General features: G+C 40.8%; 1 long non-coding RNA gene across 1 annotated transcript in view; it reads right to left on the bottom strand.

Moving 5' to 3' along the window:
- The window catches only part of LOC124594947, a 527,967-nt gene that overhangs the window by 156,811 nt on the left and 350,392 nt on the right, over positions 1–20,764 (bottom strand). Inside the window, exon 3 of the long non-coding RNA XR_006978168.1 lies at positions 6,354–6,392. This is a non-coding gene — a long non-coding RNA (uncharacterized LOC124594947). The remainder of the gene's footprint in view (positions 1–6,353; positions 6,393–20,764) is intronic.

Below are 20,764 nucleotides of genomic sequence, written 5' to 3'. Positions count from 1 at the left end.
AAGACTGATCAGATAAAACCAGTAAAATGTTATACTCGTAGCGAGCAGCCGACAGAGCACGATACTACCAACTTCAGCAGAGTCAAGTACTCGTAGATAAAATGTAGATTGCGACAATAGCTAAGTAACGAAACCCCAGACAGGGAACCGAAAGAAAGTAACGCAAGTATAAATACTATGAAACAAAAATTTCCTAACCTACTATCTATGGAGATGGAGTTTGGGAAACTAAATTGAGCTAAGCCATGTTTATGGAACCACTCGAAGATCCAGCCGTTACAAAATTATTACACCTAGTATGCAACATGTATCAGACAGGCGAAATATCCTTAGACGTCAAGGAATAATTCCTGTTCATAAGTAAACAGTATGAAACGTCCCCTTTCAGCAATTATACATGACTGTGTTTAAACTGACACACAATATTTTTAGCGCAACGCAATCTGACTTTCAAAAATCCCTACAAAAAAATGGCCCTGTTAACATTAAGCTATACCTTTCACAAATCACTTACCTCACAAAAATCTTCGTTACTCGAACTACTGCAATACAGCGAGCGCCACTACTGCCAGCTAAATAAAAGATTCAAACTACGGAAGGCACTAACTACTGATAGGCATAGTTAGAAAATGAAAGATTTTAATAGAGAACAAACAATGTATTTACCTTAATAGCGTTGAAAACTCATAATATACATAGCAGTTCATGACATCCAGTCTTACAAAATTTCAAAACTCCGCCATTTCTCTCCCCACATCCACCACTGCTGGCGGCTCACCTCCAACTGCGCAACGCTACGCGCTGTTCACATCCAGCTGCCCAACACTACAATGGCAGACAACAATGCAAACTAGCCACAGACTGCACACAGCACAGCCAGTGATTTACATACAGAGCGCTACGTAACGTTGCCAATAAGAAAACATAAACAGCCTACTTACAATAGGTGCTCAAAGATGTGAGTATTACCGAACTATCAGTTAGAAAGTCTTCGATGCAAGATTCTGAAACGAATTATTTACAGAAGAAAGGAAGAACACTGGTTGAAACCGACTAGGAAAGCATCATTTTGCAACCCAGAGAACTGTAAGGTAACGCGAGACCATACTTAACCTTCGACTCAGAAGACAGACCGAGCAGAAGCGACGCCACGATTATAGTTCCAGATTTAAAGAAAGCTTTTGATAAAAGTTGACGGGAATACATTCTTTAAAATCCTGAAGGTAATGGGGGTAAGATACAGGCAGCGAAAAGTTATCTACAACTTCCACAGATATCAGACTGCACTTGCAAGAGTCGAAGGACGTGAAAGTGCAGCAATAGTTCACAACGGATTGAGAAAGGTTTGTGGCCGATGTCCCATGTCACTCAATTTATATGTTGAGCAAGAAACAGGAAACAAAGGAGAAATTTAGAAAGGGGATCAAAGTCCCGGGAGAAGAATTTGAGGACCGTTTTTTCAAAACTGAACATCTACAAAATTTTATATTTCAACCTATGAACGATTTCGTATATCTTAAAATAAGAACAGTCGATCGCGTTAGTTAGTACTAAGCAAATTCTTACATGAACCACATACTAAACACGCGCGAAATGCTGCACATTTTTTGTAAACTTAACATATGTTGAAAGAGAAATTTTCCAAAACCTAACTTGCCCATAAAAAATTATTTTGCATTCGTTTTAAAGACGAATTACCATTCTTAATAAGTGAAGCCTCGCAAGTCCCATGATATTATTGAACTAAAAGAATCATAGACAATCAGAGTATGTTTTGTTTGCGCCAGAACCACCGCCTTTCAAGTCAATGAGGAAATATTTTACTAGCTATAGATCTGCTTATATAACTGTACACTAATAGAATTAATGGAGAACACTAAAAATACTTGCCTTTACACAAGGATCGAAACAAAACTACCACTTCGAACCACTGAAATTGCTTCTGCTGTAAGAGAATTTTTTAATAAATTTGTAAAAGGAACTTCAAGAAGGGAAGAATCGGAAGCTGACGGTATAAATTCTTTCAGAAATGCTCCTCGAAAAACAAGAATTCAGAGTAATGGCTATACTACTTCGAAAGTTTCCGCTAAAATCTTGCTTTATTTTCCAATCGGAAGGCACAGTTATATGCCTCCTGATAGGGGACTCAGAAACAAGTGAGAAAATTGGAAATTATCAAACTGCCATCGTAATACTATGATCTGTTAACTCAACATGGCACTTGTATGGTATTTGAAAGAAACTGGCAATTTCGCAATATGAACTCCACAAACAAAAAGTCATTAATAGAAAGTACCATTTCAAAATAAGCGAAGCAACAGTTCTCACATACTAGAAGGCTGGAAAAAATCGTGTTCTGTGCAAAGAAACAAACATGTATTTTGCACATTCAGTTTCGGCTGAGGTGCTGAAAAATGTCAACAACTTCAGAGAAAGGGACAATGCTTCATCACTAAGATTGGAAAATTAAGTCTGTGTTAAGAAAGCTGAAGGAGTACAGAAGCTACTGAAGGATTTTGACAACTCTTTGGACGACGCAAAAATATTTTGTGTAGAAGCTCTTCAACGTTGCCATAACAGTGACTTTGGCAACGATGACGCTGAATATGATAATGAACCAATGTATTAGAAGAATTACATAACTTGAAGTTATTAACAAATAACCGACTACTTGTCATTTCAAGGAATCGTCACACAGTAGTTTTCAGTTTTGCAAGACGCCCTATCATTTAAATGAATGGAATATTTACATGAAATTATTATTTGGATGTAACTACTTTTTATGTCTAGTAGTGAAGAAAAAGTATAATCCGTTTCTAATTTCTGTTTCATTTATTTATTAACTTCTTCAATAAACGTGTTTCCTGAAAATATTGTTTTTTCTAGAACTCAGTTTTCAAAAGCGGTCATCAGTTTAAAACTTTGTGGTTTTCCTGCAACTTTGTAATTCTGTTACAGACAGTAAATGTTTTGGAAGTGCAGCTGAACTGAATGGATAGTGTCTTGAACAGCGATTATAAGCTGAATATGAATATTGTTTTACTCGCCGACAGTCTTGTATTCCTCTCACATTTCTTGTGTCAGTTCTGGGCAAAAACTCGACCTCTCGATGGTACTGTTAGGAACTGATTCAGTGGCGAAAACGATGCTGGCGATCGTCGAAAGCTTGAGGTTTCGCCTAGAACTGACGCATCAAGAAATACAAGAATGTTTAATGCAATAAACTAGGTAATGAAGGTAGAATTCAGATCAAGAAAAGTTGCACTAATTTTAAATAGTACGTGAGTTTTGCTATTTTGGCACCAAAACAACTGATGACAGTATATAAAAATTCGGACTGGCAATAACAAGAAAAGCGTTTCTGAGAGAGAAACATTGAAGTGAAACTTCCTGGCACATTAAGACTTTGTGCTGGACCGGGACTGGAAACCGAGACCTTTGCCTTTGGCGGGCATGTGCTCTACCAACTGAGCTACCCGAGTGCGACTCACAACCCGTACTCACAGCATTACTTCCGCCAGTAACTCACCTCCTGCCTTCCAGTTTTTGTGAAGTGCCAGGCATTGCTGCTTCCTTACTCTTTGACCACTGTTCTGCCGCAGTGATTAGTAAGTAATAGAAAGGAATGTTTTCCGTGTGCAAAATGGTTCAAATGGCTCTGAGCACTATGGGTCTTAACTTCCGAGGTCATCAGTCCCCTAGAACTTAGAACTACTTAAACCTAACTAACCTAAGGACATCACACACATCCATGCCCGAGGCAGGATTCGAACCTGCGACCGTAGCGGTAGCGTGGTTCCAGACTGAAGCTCCTAGAACCGCTCGGCCACCAGCGGCATCAGCGATGAATGCGAGAGAGTAACATTTTTCCTTTATCACAAACGGCTACCTCAATTCCCCCGCCCCAAATTCCCAATCGATGTTTTTTTTTCGACATTTTAACTGAATCTTAAGGTCTTGCGTGTAAAGGGGACTATTCGTTCTTGTCGATGCAAAAGTTATAATTGTAACTGCAAACTGCGTGTTGAACCATTTGACGCTGTCTTAAACATAAAAGTTTATCATTGTAGATTATGGAAGCGTTTCACCGCCTATGCAGAAGGATCCCGAACATTTTTCAGATTTTTTCCCGCTTTTAAGCTTCAATTGTTATGTGTTTAATTACTGAACGTAGCGTGTGATGACAAAGACACGAGAGGTTCAGTAATTAATCACATCGAAAGTAACAGTTGTGCAATGTGTCTGAATGCCACATGCGCTCCGCCAAGCCACTCTCCAACTCCTGTTTGCTTGTAACTCGTTACTCCATTGAGCGAAGTAAGACAACCATCCTAATCACTAAGGCAATAGTCAAGGAAGCTGAAGTGAGGGAGCAAAGCAAAAGCAAAGAGGTAATTCAAAGTTAACAAAAGTGTTTCATAACGTGACTTCCGGTGGAAAAGAAAGAACATGGCATCCGTTGGCGCTAAGACTTCACACATAAACAGAGAAGTCGAGGAAGTGCAAAGGAAACATATGAAGGTTCCTGGAACAACGACGCTAAAGTGTGTTGGGTGTCTCACGGGCGGAAAAGCACAGCCGGAAAAAGAAATAAAAGTTAAATTTTTCCTAAAAGCAAATAGGAATACATCAGTTCAATATTAGATAAGAAAATCACTCCAAAATACAGTTGTTTTGGTAAGAAAACAATATCAGAACTTCTTTCTCAGAAAAGGTCCGGAATTGTCTTCCCTTGAGTCAGCAAATGGTTTATGCTTCTGAGGGAGGGGAAAAAAGTAATTCGACATCAAAGCGCCACGCAGGCCGAAGTAATTTGTATGCTGACAGAAGAACATGACGGGAGAGAGTTTGCAGGGAATTTCGAACAGGGGGCGGTACACGCGTGGAGTGAGTAAGTAAAAGGCTGGGGGGTGTTGTGGTGACGTTTGGCAAATGTGGGCGAGAGTGGAGTTGCTGGTGGGAGAGTAAAGACAGGCGGAAAGGGTGGGCAGAGGAGTTTCGCGCGGTGGGGGGGGGGGGGGGGGGAGTGAGGGGGGAGGGGGGGGAGTGAGGGGTTCTGTCACGAGAGTACTGATGGTATCTGAGAGAACAAGTGTTACTGCTCCACACAGACAGTGTCTCGTACACGTAGACTACTTCCTTCTCCTTGTGCCACCAGTAGAGAAATGTTACACATACTTCCAATGTGGCCTCGTATGCGGTTATTTGACCGTGACTGCACCTTGAATGTAAAATTCGCGAGTAAACAGATAATAAAAATTTTTAATTAATCATGACAAGCTCGCTGGAAGTATATATATATATATATATATATATATATATATATATATATATATATATATATATAGTTTTAACTCTTGCAGACGAGTTAAAATACGAGTGTGTTGACTCAGCCTCCGAAAACCACGGTGACAAATAAATAAAATTTTTTATAATACTGATCGTATTAGTTTTGCTAAATTTACACATATCATTTATTGGTATGAAGAAGTAGGCAATTAGAAGAGTTTGTAATTGAGGACACACTCTCAGGTAAAGAGTAATGTGTATACTGGTATACGTAAGACATTTGAGATGTTTGTGTTCACAAGGACGGGACGTAGTATGTTCGTCCGTCAACACTGATTCCTATCCATATCATTAGTTCCATTATTGTTAAGTATTATTTGCACACAAGCTTTTTTCTTTTCAGAGTATTCTACGCTCTTTATTCATGTCGTCTCTAATGCTCGACACTAATGACAATTTGAATGGCAGTACTGTTTTATAAGAGAATTTGGTGCCTATTGTCAGAGATGATAGTCGGTTGACTACTGTTGGCAAGAAAGAGAAACACTGTATACTAACGCCGTGCGGGGTATCCGCGTGGCCTTGGGCTCCTTGCCACGGTTCGCGTGGCTCCCTACGTCGGAGGCTCTAGTCCTCCCTCGGGCACGGGCGTGTGTGTGTTGTCCTAAGCGTAAGTTTGTTTAAGTTAGATTAAGTAGTGTGTAAACTTAGGGTTCGATGACCCCAGCAGTTTGGTCACATAGGAACTTACCACGACCACCGTAAACTAACCCCAATTTACTATTTTGCGTACTTTTTGTCACGCAACACTAGAAAATCTGAGAAAGCATGATTTACAGAACCGGAGGTGTTGGCAGCGAAGTTTTACCAACTGATAATATAACAGGGCGGCCAATGCTGGGTCAGTATTAAGTAATCAGGTTAACCGTACTGTAATATCATGTAACTAGCTCTGTTGATACATTTTGCACTTCAGTGATAAATGAAGACGCGAAGCACTAAAAGTCGAAATACTTCGCTGTGAATTATTTTTTGTTAGTTTTGTAGAAGTTAAACGCACTTACCTGTTGCGATCAGCTGCGAACGCCTATGTCGGGTTTAACCTGAAATAAAAAGAATACAGTAATTGTGTGACGTACTGTAATCATGTGAGAGATTAGCCTGAAACAAAAGAAGACTTTCTACGTTTTGCTTCATATTGTTAATTTAGGACATAATAGTGAAGAATAAAAATAAAATTTTCGTAGTTACAAATTTATATCAGACTCCGCAACATGTTTATGTGAAGTAATTAGCTGTTAAGATCCAAGCTTGCCTGTTCAACAGAATCTTTTGCAAATGAAATCTACCCTTTTCATACTTCCTTTTCGCTTTCTCGTTCTGAATTAACGTTTCTACTGTCTTTTCTGATGTTTATCACTGTTTTCCGTTAACTCATAGGAGAGTCCTATACCACTCGAAATTTACGTTAGTGAGAATATGACTAAAGTTTCGTTATGTAGTATTCACTTGGTGTTAAATAGAGCCGTTATTAATTGCATGTTGAGTCTACGCGACGCTCCCTGGAAGCAGACAAGCCTTCAAAGTCATCCTGGGGAACGATAATCCTGACAGTTTCTCACACAAACCAATATTCAGGTACATTGCTCTTGGAACTGCTTCCTAGAGTCTGTCGACAAAATTCCAGAAATATTCAGTGGTTTACAAGTCAGATGAATTGGAGGGAAATGGTGCAGTAGTAGGCCTGTTTGCCCTGTTTGACACAACAGGTCTTGTAATTTCCCAGCACTGTGTTGCTAATTGTACCGCATCCATTGTGGTAGGCTCTGAAAGACGAAAGAGACATTCATTAGGCGTTCAAGAAGCTCGCGTGCGGAATTTTTATTTCTATACTTAGCACTAGCTGCAGTGCCAGGTGTTGCCAGGGATGTTTAATATCTGTCACACAAAGTGAGTGGGTCTGTGCCTAGCGAATGCAAGCTGCATGGGAAACTGCAATCCCTTTCACTCGAAGAGCATATTTCAATAATTTAGTGTCAACGGAATGCCACGAATGAATACCGCTTCACCTGAGGCATTCATAAATATAGGGTTCTTGCCTTCCGGCACTGACTTTCACAAATATACACCGATATCAAACCCAAAGTTTAGTAACAACAATTACGTCACAGATTATGATTTGATTCCTTTTTAAAATAAAAGTTAAACCAATACACTGATCATCCAGAACATTATGACCATCGACCTACTACCGATATAAACCCGTGCAGGTGATAGCAGAGTCACCTGGCGAGGAATAACTGCTAGTCAGACACACGCGCAATGTTTGTAGTACTAGTGAGCGTGTGTTAAATGGGACAGGCGCGCGATCTCATAATGGGGAAGGCTGAGTTTGACAGAGGGCAGATTGTGATGGCACGGAGGCTGCACCACTTGTTATGTGCTCGGAGAATGCAGTGGTATCTAACACTTGATGAAACCAAGGTGAAACCACGTCCAGACGTCGTGGAGGGTTAGCCGGCGACCCGATGTTACCGACGTCGGACGTCGTAGGCTGGGCAGACTGGTAAGACTGTGGCGGAACTAGCATCAGAGTTTACTGCTCGGCTCAGTACAAGTGTGTCTGAACACAAAGTACGCACAAGTCTCCTAATGATGAGCCTCCGCAGCCGAAGGGAGGGCGCGAATCCATCATCTTCCAGGGGAACAGGTTCTTGACACCTGTACTGCGGGACGAAGCTGGCGGTGGCTCCAATATTCTCTGGAGCATTCACGTTGGCGTCAAAAGGTTTAGTGGAGCTCATGCAAGGACCATGTCGGCTCCTTATATCGTTTCGTACTCTGGTTGCAGACCACGTACACCTCCTCACGAGGCATTTTTCAATATGATAATGAGGCTTATTTTAACAAGATAACAAGCAATGTCGCAAGGCTAAGAGTGTGACAGAGTGGTTCCAGGAACACAGTGCTGAATTCCAACTGATGTGGTGACACCCCCAACTTGCCGGATCTGAAGCCGATAGAACACATCTGGGATGTGATAGATCGTGGCGTCAGAGTTCATCGAGCCCCTCCACGGAGTTTACGGAAGTTAGGTGAGTTGAGTGTGCGCATATGTCGTGCCAGCTCTGTCAAGGGACCTACGAAGGCCTCATTGCTTCCATGCCACGAAGCGTCACCAGTGTTGTCCGTGTCAAAGTGGTTATTATTTATTAAGTAATATTAATCAGGTGGCCATAATGTTCTGGCTAACAGCGTGTATCTGTTTCCCATAATATACCTAAAATCTAACTGTAAAATACATACTTTTTTCATTTCAATACTGCTCATTCTCTGCAAGAAACATTTTGACTCAATAAAGTATGTGCATACATAAACAAATCACCACTTAAAGTACGAAAATTTAGCAGTTATAAAGCAACATGACTTAGCTTACACATCGTAATTCAAGCTAACAGCCACGATTTTCTAACGACCACACTAAACAACAGACAATTAAGAAATGGATGTAGATGACTTTAAGACTATCGCTTCCGGAGAAAGTTGCATTGTGATTTGTTGTCGGTATTCAACAATGGGAACTTTAATATTTCTGTTAAACTTCTATGGGAACTACATGTTTTTCTACAGGAATGAGAAACTAAACGATTTTCTGCTAACATTTCCAATTAATTTCTTTAAGCAGATTTTCACAAACTTTGCATTTTCCCTGTATGGAAAGATGAATAGTTGCACCATCTATTGTTACATTTTGCTGTAAGTATCTAATTGTGTTTCTGGAGAATTTGTCTGCTATTGTTTCATCTCTGTTTGCGCTTTTTCAAGTAGGTTGGTGATTGAGCCCGACTCAGATTGTTCGACCAGATTACGACACAGTTCAGGAAATGTCGCATTCTGTTCTACCTTTTGATAGGCTCGCTATCTGGTGATTTATTTAATCTATTTGCACAACCTTCTTTAGCGTTTGTATGGCACTGTGGATTTTAATAGTTAAACATAACCGCGAAACATGGACTAAAATATCTTATAAGGTTTATGTCATATATAACAACAGTAAATAGTCAACAAATAAGTGAACAATCATGTTTCTGTCTAATTCTCGAGCTTCCTCTCTCCCCGGATCAGCTAGCATCTGATAATACTATGGCCGGCCGCTGTGGCCGAGGGGTTCTAGGCGCTTCAGTCCGGAACCGCATGCCTGCTATGGTCGCATGTTCGAATCCTGCCTCGGGCATGGAAGTGTGTGATGTCCTTAGGTTAGATAGGTTTAAGTAGTTCTAAGTCTAAGGGACTGATGACCTCCCATAGTGCTTAGAGCCATTTGAACCATCTGATAAAAGTATCTCCAAGACGGCTACTCTCACTGTACTTTATTCTCGTTATACGAATGACAATTTACCACGACACGTTTCGTTTCTTAGGCTTTTAACTTTTCATTAATTCTACTCATTGTTTCACCGGAATGTTGAAATTTGAAATAAATCGGCCAAGAGCTTTGTAGTAAATTGGCCAAATACTTTCCGAGATGTTTGGTAACATATATATGTTGTGTGTTGTGTATATTAACAAATGCATAGCCTATGTCCGTCCTAATGTTCAGTAGAGGATCATGTAGGAACTTGAAGTAAATCGGCCAAGAACTTTTAGAATTTTTTTTAACAATCTTCTCCTTCTTCGTGTTACATACATAAAGGTTACAAGTCAGATTATGAAATCTGTGGAGACAGTCATATTCCTCCTGTCTTGAAGGTAAGCGTCCAAAATCTCGTCAAGATCGGTATAAAATTCTAGATTTGTATGAATTACAACAAACAAACAAACGGACACTCCTTAGGTTGATTGTAATGGGAACAGTGGAGTTACATGCAGCAGAAGTCGATATGGAATAGCACAACGTAGATGTTGACTATTGCCGAGAGGCGTGGTAAAAGGAAGTAATACGTGTGATGATATTGTGACAGGAAGTTAATAAACAAGTAACGCTGTGATAACCAGTGAGTCAAACAGTTAACCGTTAACGTAAAAATGCAAAAGTAGTGTGGCAACGTTGGCTAAGTCATCCCACGAGGTATGTCCAGCCGACTGTGGGGAAGGGTGTTGTTCCTCCGCGCTCATTAGCTCCTTTCCTTACGGATGTTTGAGAGCTGCGTCGTACGTGCGTTAGCGACCTCGTTTACGGAGGCAGGCACTAAGGTTAAAAATGGAATAAGAAACGATTATCTGTTATATACACTCCTGGAAATGGAAAAAAGAACACATTAACTCCGGTGTGTTAGAACCACCATACTTGCTCCGGACACTGCGAGAGGGCTGTACAAGCAATGATCACACGCACGGCACAGCGGACACACCAGGAACCGCGGTGTTGGCCGTCGAATGGCGCTAGCTGCGCAGCATTTGTGCACCGCCGCCGTCAGTGTCAGCCAGTTTGCCGTGGCATACGGAGCTCCATCGCAGTCTTTAACACTGGTAGCATGCCGCGACAGCGTGGACGTGAACCGTATGTGCAGTTGACGGACTTTGAGCGAGGGCGTATAGTGGGCATGCGGGAGGCCGGGTGGACGTACCGCCGAATTGCTCAACACGTGGGGCGTGAGGTCTCCACAGTACATCGATGTTGTCGCCAGTGGTCGGCGGAAGGTGCACGTGCCCGTCAACCTGGGACCGGACCGCAGCGACGCACGGATGCACGCCAAGACCGTAGGATCCTACGCAGTGCCGTAGGGGACCGCACCGCCACTTCCCAGCAAATTAGGGACACTGTTGCTCCTGGGGTATCGGCGAGGACCATTCGCAACCGTCTCCATGAAGCTGGGCTATGGTCCCGCACACCGTTAGGCCGTCTTCCGCTCACGCCCCAACATCGTGCAGCCCGCCTCCAGTGGTGTCGCGACAGGCGTGAATGGAGGGACGAATGGAGACGTGTCGTCTTCAGCGATGAGAGTCGCTTCTGCCTTGGTGCCAATGATGGTCGTATGCGTGTTTGGCGCCGTGCAGGTGAGCGCCACAATCAGGACTGCATACGACCGAGGCACACAGGGCCAACACCCGGCATTATGGTGTGGGGAGCGATCTCCTACACTGGCTGTACACCACTGGTGATCGTCGAGGGGACACTGAATAGTGCACGGTACATCCAAACCGTCATCGAACCCATCGTTCTACCATTCCTAGACCGGCAAGGGAACTTGCTGTTCCAACAGAACAATGCACGTCCGCATGTATCCCGTGCCACCCAACGTGCTCTAGAAGGTGTAAGTCAACTACCCTGGCCAGCAAGATCTCCGGATCTGTCCCCCATTGAGCATGTTTGGGACTGGATGAAGCGTCGTGTCACGCGGTCTGCACGTCCAGCACGAACGCTGGTCCAACTGAGGCGCCAGGTGGAAATGGCATGGCAAGCCGTTCCACAGGACTACATCCAGCATCTCTACGATCGTCTCCATGGGAGAATAGCAGCCTGCATTGCTGCGAAAGGTGGATATACACTGTACTAGTGTCGACATTGTGCATGCTCTGTTGCCTATGTCTATGTGCCTGCGGTTCTGTCAGTGTGATCATGTGATGTATCTGACCCCAGTAATGTGTCAATAAAGTTTCTCCTTCTGGGACAATGAATTCACGGTGTTCTTATTTCAATTTCCAGGAGTGTATGATGAGAAAACTAAATCTCGTGGGTTTATTGGTACGTATTCAAATAAGAGTGAAACATAAAAGTTTATAAAATGTATCAGAAATTTATTCATCTTCGCTGTAGATTGCTTTCCAATAATAGAGAGCATGCAAACGTGGACTTGAGCTGTTGGGTTTGAGATTTCACACCTGTGAAAGATTGTAATGCATGAATGTATTGCATAATATAATAACCGGTATTTCCATTAATATGACTGATGACCAAACTACATTTAAGTTAAAATAAGACGGAAGATGCAAGATGACAGTGTGAATGAGCACGTTAACTAAAACTACAGGTGAGCATTCAGAGAAGGAATCACTGCGAGGTTGTCTTCTTTCTCGATGACATGCTTACTGCTGGAGAATCCGGAATCGTTAGCTTCTGAGGCTTTCATCGTGTCTAGTGGTTTCCCGGAAGAACAGATCTCATGGTTCACTGCTCGAATTTACGGTTTCTCCGTTTGCGCTGACTTACACATGTTTATAGCTGTAGCAGCCGTGGCACTTACGGTTTACACTTTAACGGCACAAAACACTAGTATCACGTGGCCTAACCAATAGCTCACTAGTTAACTTTGTGATTAGGCTTTGGCGATGTTTATTGTTGGCAATGGACAGTATCGCTCATGCATCTTTACTGTGTTTAAAAACGATGCATGAACTTCAGTACTTAACCCGCTGACAGTGCTTTTAGAAACTTCATCGACTTCTTCACTTTTTATATCAGGCGTCTTCCTGCGTAAGTTAACATCTTCAGTATTAATACGCTACGATTAACAGTCTTGTGAGAAGTTCACTGTGCGCAAGCAATTGTTCTATAAGCTGCATGTTATACAGACCAATTCAAAACATATATTTGTTTTGTTCGAAGTCTTATAGAAAATCTCGTGCTATGCTGGTGGAGTACCACTGCGAGAAGAAAGAAAATAGTAGAGGCTCTAGGTTAAGGGCCAGCTTGTTCATAAAAAACTAGTTAGTTAGTTACTAAGAAGTTTCTTAGATCATTTGAACCATTTCTTATGGAAATGACGTAGTACGAGTCAGTTTAAGGGGTATATAGAGATTATTAGTGTCAACATTAATGTACGCATTATAATTTTACTCGTACTCATGCAGGTGCACTTAAAAACAATTTTTTTGCAGTCTATCAGTTTTCAAGTACAAATTTGACAATGGAGTAGAAGGACTTCTCCAAGAGAAATTGTTTTAGAATAGATTTAAAACTTGCTTCTCTACCTGTCAGACTTGATGACAATATTTTTTTTTTTTTTTGCTGCACATAACTCCTCTCTGAGCCACTGACAGCTTTAATAATGGGCAACTAAAGTCTTTTTTCGTCTAGTGTTGTAGGTGCGTTCATCACTGTTCTTCTCATATTGCGATGGGTTATTTATGACGAATTTCAGCAGCGAAATTATCTATTGGGACGGCGCCGTCGAAATATTTAGCTCGTTAAAGGTACCTACACGACGTCCTTGGGTGACGACACATATTATTCCTATTGCTCGGTTCTATGCAATCAATTCCTCCTTTCTAAGTAATAAGTTATTCTTTACGACATTGCTGAGTGGGAATATGCAGAGTGTGTTAGGAGGCTGATACGTTTTTTTTTCAAGCTTAGCAGTTACACGAAGAGTACAAGCATCTGAGCTTAATTGTTTGAGAAGCTCAATAATATGCTTCTTCCAGTTCAAGTTTTCAGCAATATGTACACCCTTAAGTTTGAAGCATTCTACCTACGTACTGACTGTTGCTCATGTGCTACATCACCTGTTGTTGTTACTCTATTTGTTGCACAGAACTGAACGCAGTGTTCTTTTCAGAATTTGGAGTAGTCCATTTTCAGATAATCACTTAATAATGCACTGTGAAACGTCATTTACTAACTCTTCTGTTGCTTTTTCTCTACTCGACTTATTATAACACTAGTATCGTTTGCAAAAAGTACCAATTTCGCTTGTTGAATGTTAAGTGGAAGATAATTCACCTACACAAGGAATAAGAGTGGATGCGAAATTGAACCCTTTGGTCTTTGTAATTTTTACTCCAGTAACTAAAATTTTCTAGGTTTGCAACATTGTCTGAATTACTCAGCACAATCTTTTGCATTGTGTTTATCAAGTATGATTCCTACTAGCTGTTTGTAAAGCCAGCAGTTACATAAAACTTGAGTTTTACTAAAAGAGTATCATGATATACACAATCGAAGACCTTGGAGAGATCACAAAAAATACCAACAGGAGATATATTATTATTTAAGGCTTCTAGTATTTAATGAGTGAATGTATAAACAGCATTCACAGACGAAAAATAATTTTGAAGTCCAAACTGTGATGTGCTTAGTATATTGTTTTCAGTTAAGTCTGTAACTATTCTTATGTACATTAGTTTTTCGAATATTTTGGACAAAGGTATTAGTGAGTAATCTGGACTTGTAACCTTTCTTATGATGTGGTTTAATAATTGCATGTTTTAACCTGTCTGGAAAGAATCCCTCTGCCAGTGACGCATTGCATATATCACTAAGGGCATTACTTATTAAGTTGTAACAAACTTCCAGAACTCTTTCTGAAACATCATAAAACCCACAAGATTTTTAGAATTGTATTAATTTCTAAGGAGGATGTTGCTGCTACTTCTACTGCTTAAAGTTGTGTGGAATAACACTTTTAATATATTCCCTTGTTTATTCAACCGAACCATTTAATCCTATATTTGCTACTGCTGTACGATATAGCTTTAATCTTATTATGTGGTTTGCTTATTGTCTGTTTTGGTATACAGGCATTAATTCATCGTTTCGCTTTCGAAATAAATTTTTAAAAGTCTGATTGACAGTTTTTTTCATTTCATTTTATATATCTCTGTAGTTAATCGAATTTCTTCTGGTTTCTTATAATCTTTTTGCATGATGGACACATGATATTCGATTTTGTGTGTCATAATACAGACATCAGCAACTGTTAAAAATTGCACCTCTACATTTTGATTATAGATTCAGTGTCTGTTGTGTCAAAAGCGTCACTCACGTACAGCAACGTCAGCAGCAAATAATAAAATTTTAAACGCTTCTCTTTTCAGATGCGTGTCAAGATCTACATAAGTTACTTAAAGAGAGTTTTCTTTGCTCTCTACGCCCTTATGGTCGTTATGAAGTATATCAACACCTGCTCAATTAAAAGCTTTTACTTGTTCTAGATATTTTAATTTTGTTTTCCGTTACAGGAGAGATCACAATTACATTTAAGTGGCTAACTAATCTTTATACTTCCTACATCACTTCTACTCATTTTTACACTCTTCATTCCTTTCTTGAATTACGCAGTCTCTTCCTTGCCTTCTTTGTTTCACTTATTAAACGATCATATTTCTTAATTTAGTGTTTGCTTTATTACGTTTTACAATTTCCCTTCGGCGTAGGAATTTTACCTCTGAAAGCCATGGATTTAGTTTTCTTGGCGGATAGGTCCATATTAAAAAAAAAGGTACACATATTGAAAGAGGAGCATATGAAATAACAAGTTGAAAAGCGTGGCCTACACTGAGAGGTCTCATTTTCGTGGAAATACTCATAATATCAGTACAGATTCTTTTTGTTTTTGTTTTTGTTAATGAGAACGGATGTTTCTCTGGTTATCGATTTAGTTAAAACGCCGCCAGCGGGTGAAAAGTTTAATAGTGCTGGCAGTAAATTTCGCTTTACAAATTTCTGGGAATATGCATTTTGCTATCGCCAGTATTTTCGAGTATTTATTTTCCGCAGTATCGGTTACTTTCAGCCAACCGGTAACTATAAAACAAGCAGAAAACAAGAAGTTGTTCTGTGCTATCACTCTGTACGTTTAATTTGTATCGTTTACACTCACGTCCGTTTCAGATATCCATAAGCCACCTATTCATGAAAAATTACCTTTTCGTGGAAAGCTCCGTAGACAAACTCGTTGTTGTTTAGTATCTCGACCTATGAAGGTAGTTCTGACCTATCGGCAACAGCATGCATCACGGCTCTGTTAACAGAAACAGGGCAAATGCATGTAATTTTTTCCAGCCTTGGTACCGTCTATAAGAGCTCAACTGATATACGTCTGCTCTTTTCACGCCAGGGTTTTCTTTTTTCTTAACCTTTGCGCTCACCTATCATCCTGTCAGGCCCTACCACGGGGCTGATGTGTTCACACAATGGAGTCTTCCATTAGACTGATTAAGCTCTAACTTATTGTAACAAGAAGAAAAGTAGCTCTTAGTGATCAGAAAAACAAGGGTATGCTTTAGAATTAGGGTCCTACACTAAATTGAATAGCTATGGTGTCAAACATCAGCTCTAATTAACGAAGTGTGAAGAAGTTCAGTACCTTCTCAATACAGGTGTACACATATACTGCGCAAGCCACCACATGGTATGTGTCGGAGGGTACTTGTGGTATTTGACCTGTTTTCTGTCCCACTCACGAATCGCACGCTGGAAGAGCGACTGGCGTTGAACCTCCGTGAGAGTTATAGTTTCTCTGATTTTCTCATTGTGGTCATTTCGCGAGACGTTTCAGAGAGGAGGTAAGAAGTTTAAGGACCGCGCTTGGAAGTTACGCTCTCGGAATCTCAATAACGTAACTCTCTGTGATGGATGACACTTTTTCTGTAGCGTCGACCGCGCCACTGGCGTTTGTTGACAATTCGTTCTGCCTGCTATCCCAGACCAATAGAAGGTACTCGATAATCATCCGAACGAGTGTTTTGCAAGCCACTTCTTTGATGAGTGGATCGTGGGCCTACGTACTATTATTTCAAAAGTTATCGCCGTAACTGTTAATACATTCATACAGCGTCAGACACGGTCAATGTTTTGAAGGAAAAAAGATTGCGGTTGCCTAGGAAACATGATTTTATACAAGTTCGAAGCAAACCGACGGCCACGAATGTCTTCCTTCAGAACTCCAAAAATATGGAAATCGCGTTGAGAGAGTTCAGAATTGTGCAGAGGATTTGAATGGTTCAAATGGCTCTAAGCACTATGGAACTTAACATCTGAGGTCATCAGTCCCCTAGACTTAGAACTAAGTAAACCTAACTAACCTAAGGACATCACACACATACATGAGCAGGGCAGAATTCGAACCTGCGACAATAGCAGCAGCGCGGTTCCGGACTGAAGCGCCTAGAACCGCTCGGTCACAGCGGCCGGCGATGTGAAAGGCTTCCAATCGAAACTTAAGCAGTTTAGTAGAAACAACAGGCATGCCAGCTCCGGGAAAGTCATGATGATCTTTTTATTTGACTGAAAGGGCCCGCTGTTGATTGATTTTTTGGAACAGGGCTCCACGATTAACGCACAGCGGTGCGTGGGCACTTTCCAGAAGCTGAAGCACGCCGTAAAGTCCGAACTCTCAGAAACGTTGACAAAAGACTTCTTTCTGTTTCAGGTTAGTCCCCACTCATTTGTTACCTAGATTCTCTTAACTAAGCTGCAGAAGTTTCGCTGCGAAGCCCTTACACATCCTCCATAAAGTCCTGATCTCTCTCCATGCGATTTTTATATTTTGGAGACCTGAAGAAAGACATACGTGGCACCGATTTGCTTCACGCCTGGGTTAAATCATGGCTCCGTAGGCAACACCAAACATTTTTTCCCGTCGCAGCAATGACCGTCTTGACTCACTGTGGAATACTGTAGCAAACAGTTATAGCGATTACTTTTCAAATAATAAAGAAATTATTTACTTTTTTTCATCTGGCACTTTTTCATTTGACTGCCCCTTACACATTTCCTCTAGACTTGTCCACTGAAACTTAGTCTGACATACCCATTCCATACAACGTTTTAGTTGCTCTTTTATTTTAAGTCGCTTCGGACGCTTAACCTGGTCCAGTACCGGTTACGATCGTAAATTGGTCACTAAATGAAACTGTTGTTCTGCATCGATTGTTTCCAGTAAGTGAAAGACCACGCCATCAACCAGGGCGTAGTTTCGTACATTGTCTCTAAAACTCAAGGGCGATCAGAGAGTGATACATTTCTCTATATCTATGTTTGCGGAATATATATTGATTCTTATACATTCGGAATCAGAAGTAACAAATTTCAAAATGCCACAATCGCTGTAGTAGAGCATTTATTCAGGTAAGCAATTTCGGCAAACTATGTTTCCATCCTCAAATCTTATGCACCACATTCCAAAGTATCTCGTCGGTGTGTACAATAACTTGTGACACATGATAAATGGACTCTCCAAGATCAAGCACGGCATGCAGCCAGTACGCGGCTTTAAGCGTGTATATTAGTCCACTGTGTATGATGTTGTGTACTGACTGTTTTACTGTTGAAATGCACATATACTGTGCCATGCTTGTTCTTGCAGTGTCTATTTATTATGTGACACAGATTATTGTACACATCGATGAGATTCTTCAACGTAAGATCAGAAACCGATAATCCGAATAAAAGCTCAACTAAAGCGATCATGGCATTTTGAAGTTTGTTACTTTCAATTTCAGATCAATGTAGATCGCCCCCGGAGTGGAATAGTGTCAAGCATATTTTATTCATTTTCCTTTTCCGGGAATATCATAACACGAAAATATAAAATATGTTCTCCAATTCAGCGGCACTGGCTTACGAGTGTGCATTTATCCGACAACCCTTGTAGAAGACGCGAATGGCCTGCGCCTTTTACCAACTTTTTGGTCCTCTTTGTGGCTCCAATGATCTACGATAGTCTGATTCCAGAAGTGGAGAAAGCTCACTCGCATTTTCTTCGTAGACGTCCAGAGGTATCCCATGCTGTCCAAGCATCTCTACACTGTTTCGCGATTTCAGCTGATTTTCTATTCCGCAGTCTCACAGTATCTGCCATTTTGCTTCGTCTGCTGACTGAAAAGAGGAACCGTATTACGAACTCCAGCAGTAATACAGTGTAAGAAGACCGTATTCTGCAATTCGGCCTTCTGTCACCTTCCGTTACCGTGCCAGTAAGGTCATCGGCCAGCTAAATGATTTAAATCAGCTTATTTGCTCTATATTATGACACGATTGTCATAAGGAGCGTGACTGAAATATAATTTATAAGTTTATTTGACACTACAATAGTGAAGCCATAGTCACAGTATATAAAACTTTCTCTTTTAAAAAAAGGGTTAAATTACCTGTTTCAACGAACTACGTCGTCATTTTCAATCGTAGAAACATCAGTTGGAGAGAAAATAATGGGAAGTGCGACCATAAATCTGACAAAAATTACGAGAAATAATGAGACCAGGCAACTGAGGCAGTGGTAACACAACCAAGTCATTACAAGTTGTGCCTACGCATTTTTGGGGGCATTTTACATTAGACCTTAGACGTATATGTTCCAAGCAGAGATGGAAAGTACGAAGCTACTGTCACAGGTTTAAGAGAGACAAAATATGAACGCCAAACGTTTTTCAAATAAATTTTCAGCTTGCTTACTTTGCTGAAGACCAGAGTTTTTAGGTTTTTTTTATTTAGATCCGTTCACATAATTTTACTTCCACGGTGATTTAATGCACCTTGTATGACCCTGCTAATGGTTATTTCTGCTTCGTTCAGATTCTGTCTCTCTTAAATCTGTGACTGTAACTTCTTACTTTCCATCTCTGCTTGGAGCATACATGTCTAAGGTCTACTATAAAATGCCCCCAAAAATCAAAATCAATTAACTACTCGAAGTATTTTTCGGAAACAAACTTCAGTGCTGTGTTACAGGAATTTCTTCCTTTCCAGCAGTTTAAATCTCACGACGGTCTCAGTGAATATCTGTCAAACTGATATCACTTTCTACTACAACAATATGAACAATAAACTTTAGTTATTGTAAAAGTGGTCTCTGGAGTGTTTTGCCGGCTTCTGTCGCCGAGCGGTTCTAGGCGCTTCAGTCCGGAACCGCGCTGCTGCTACGGTCGCAGGTTCGAATACTGCCTCGGGCATGGATGTGTGTGATGTCCCTAGAATTGTTAGGTTTAAGTAGTTCTAACTCTAGGGGACTGATGGCCTCAGATGTTAAGTCCCATAGTGCTTAGAGCCATTTGACTTTTGAAGTGTTTTGCCAGTACAGCTTCTGACGAAGGTGGTCTATAAAATCATTATTTTTTCTCACGTTCTGGTACTTGCATTCACCTAGATTATGTCACATCTAGTGAGTTGTTTGTAGAAATAAATACACTGAGTTGAAAGAAATTACTAATTCCCTTATGCGTAAACTTCAGTCAGTGCATACATTTCTCCGTTTTGTTGAAATGAACAAACATGCAGATGTTGTTAGGTTGTTTAACTTACTGCTTGTTTCAAGCGACGAATAATAATTTAATTTCACTGGTAAATACCTTCTCTTTTTTAATCTCCTCGCATTAAGCTAATAGCAATTGTTTAATTGACGATTTGCACTGTAATGCTACTGTTTCCAGTGGATAATTAGCACTGTAACGTGCCAAATTTTGTGCGTAACGGATGGCACTCGCAGTGTTAACTGAGGAACTTTGGAATTCACCTGAAATTAGATCTTTGTATTACGGATTGTTGTAAGCGTGTTTCACAAAAGGGGAAAAAGAGAAGGAATTACGGAAGCCGGACAACTTCGCACACCATATTAGAGAAATTAATATCGGCTCCACTGATGAACAGAAAGCGTATAGTGTAGGGGTTCCTTTGACTGAAAGCAATCAGCGCTGACAGGTAATTTTTATCTACGCCGATGAAAATGACATGCTTTGTACCGAACTTTAATCGCTTCTCGCTACAAACCAGTTCGAGTCAGACTTTTATCCACAAAACCTCTCAGTAACGGTGGAA

The sequence above is a fragment of the Schistocerca americana genome, chromosome 2 (genome assembly GCF_021461395.2).
Source record: "Schistocerca americana isolate TAMUIC-IGC-003095 chromosome 2, iqSchAmer2.1, whole genome shotgun sequence".
NCBI lineage: Eukaryota > Metazoa > Arthropoda > Insecta > Orthoptera > Acrididae > Schistocerca > Schistocerca americana.
The sequence above is the reverse complement of the archived record's forward strand: the minus strand, read 5'-3'. Positions and strand labels throughout refer to the sequence as shown.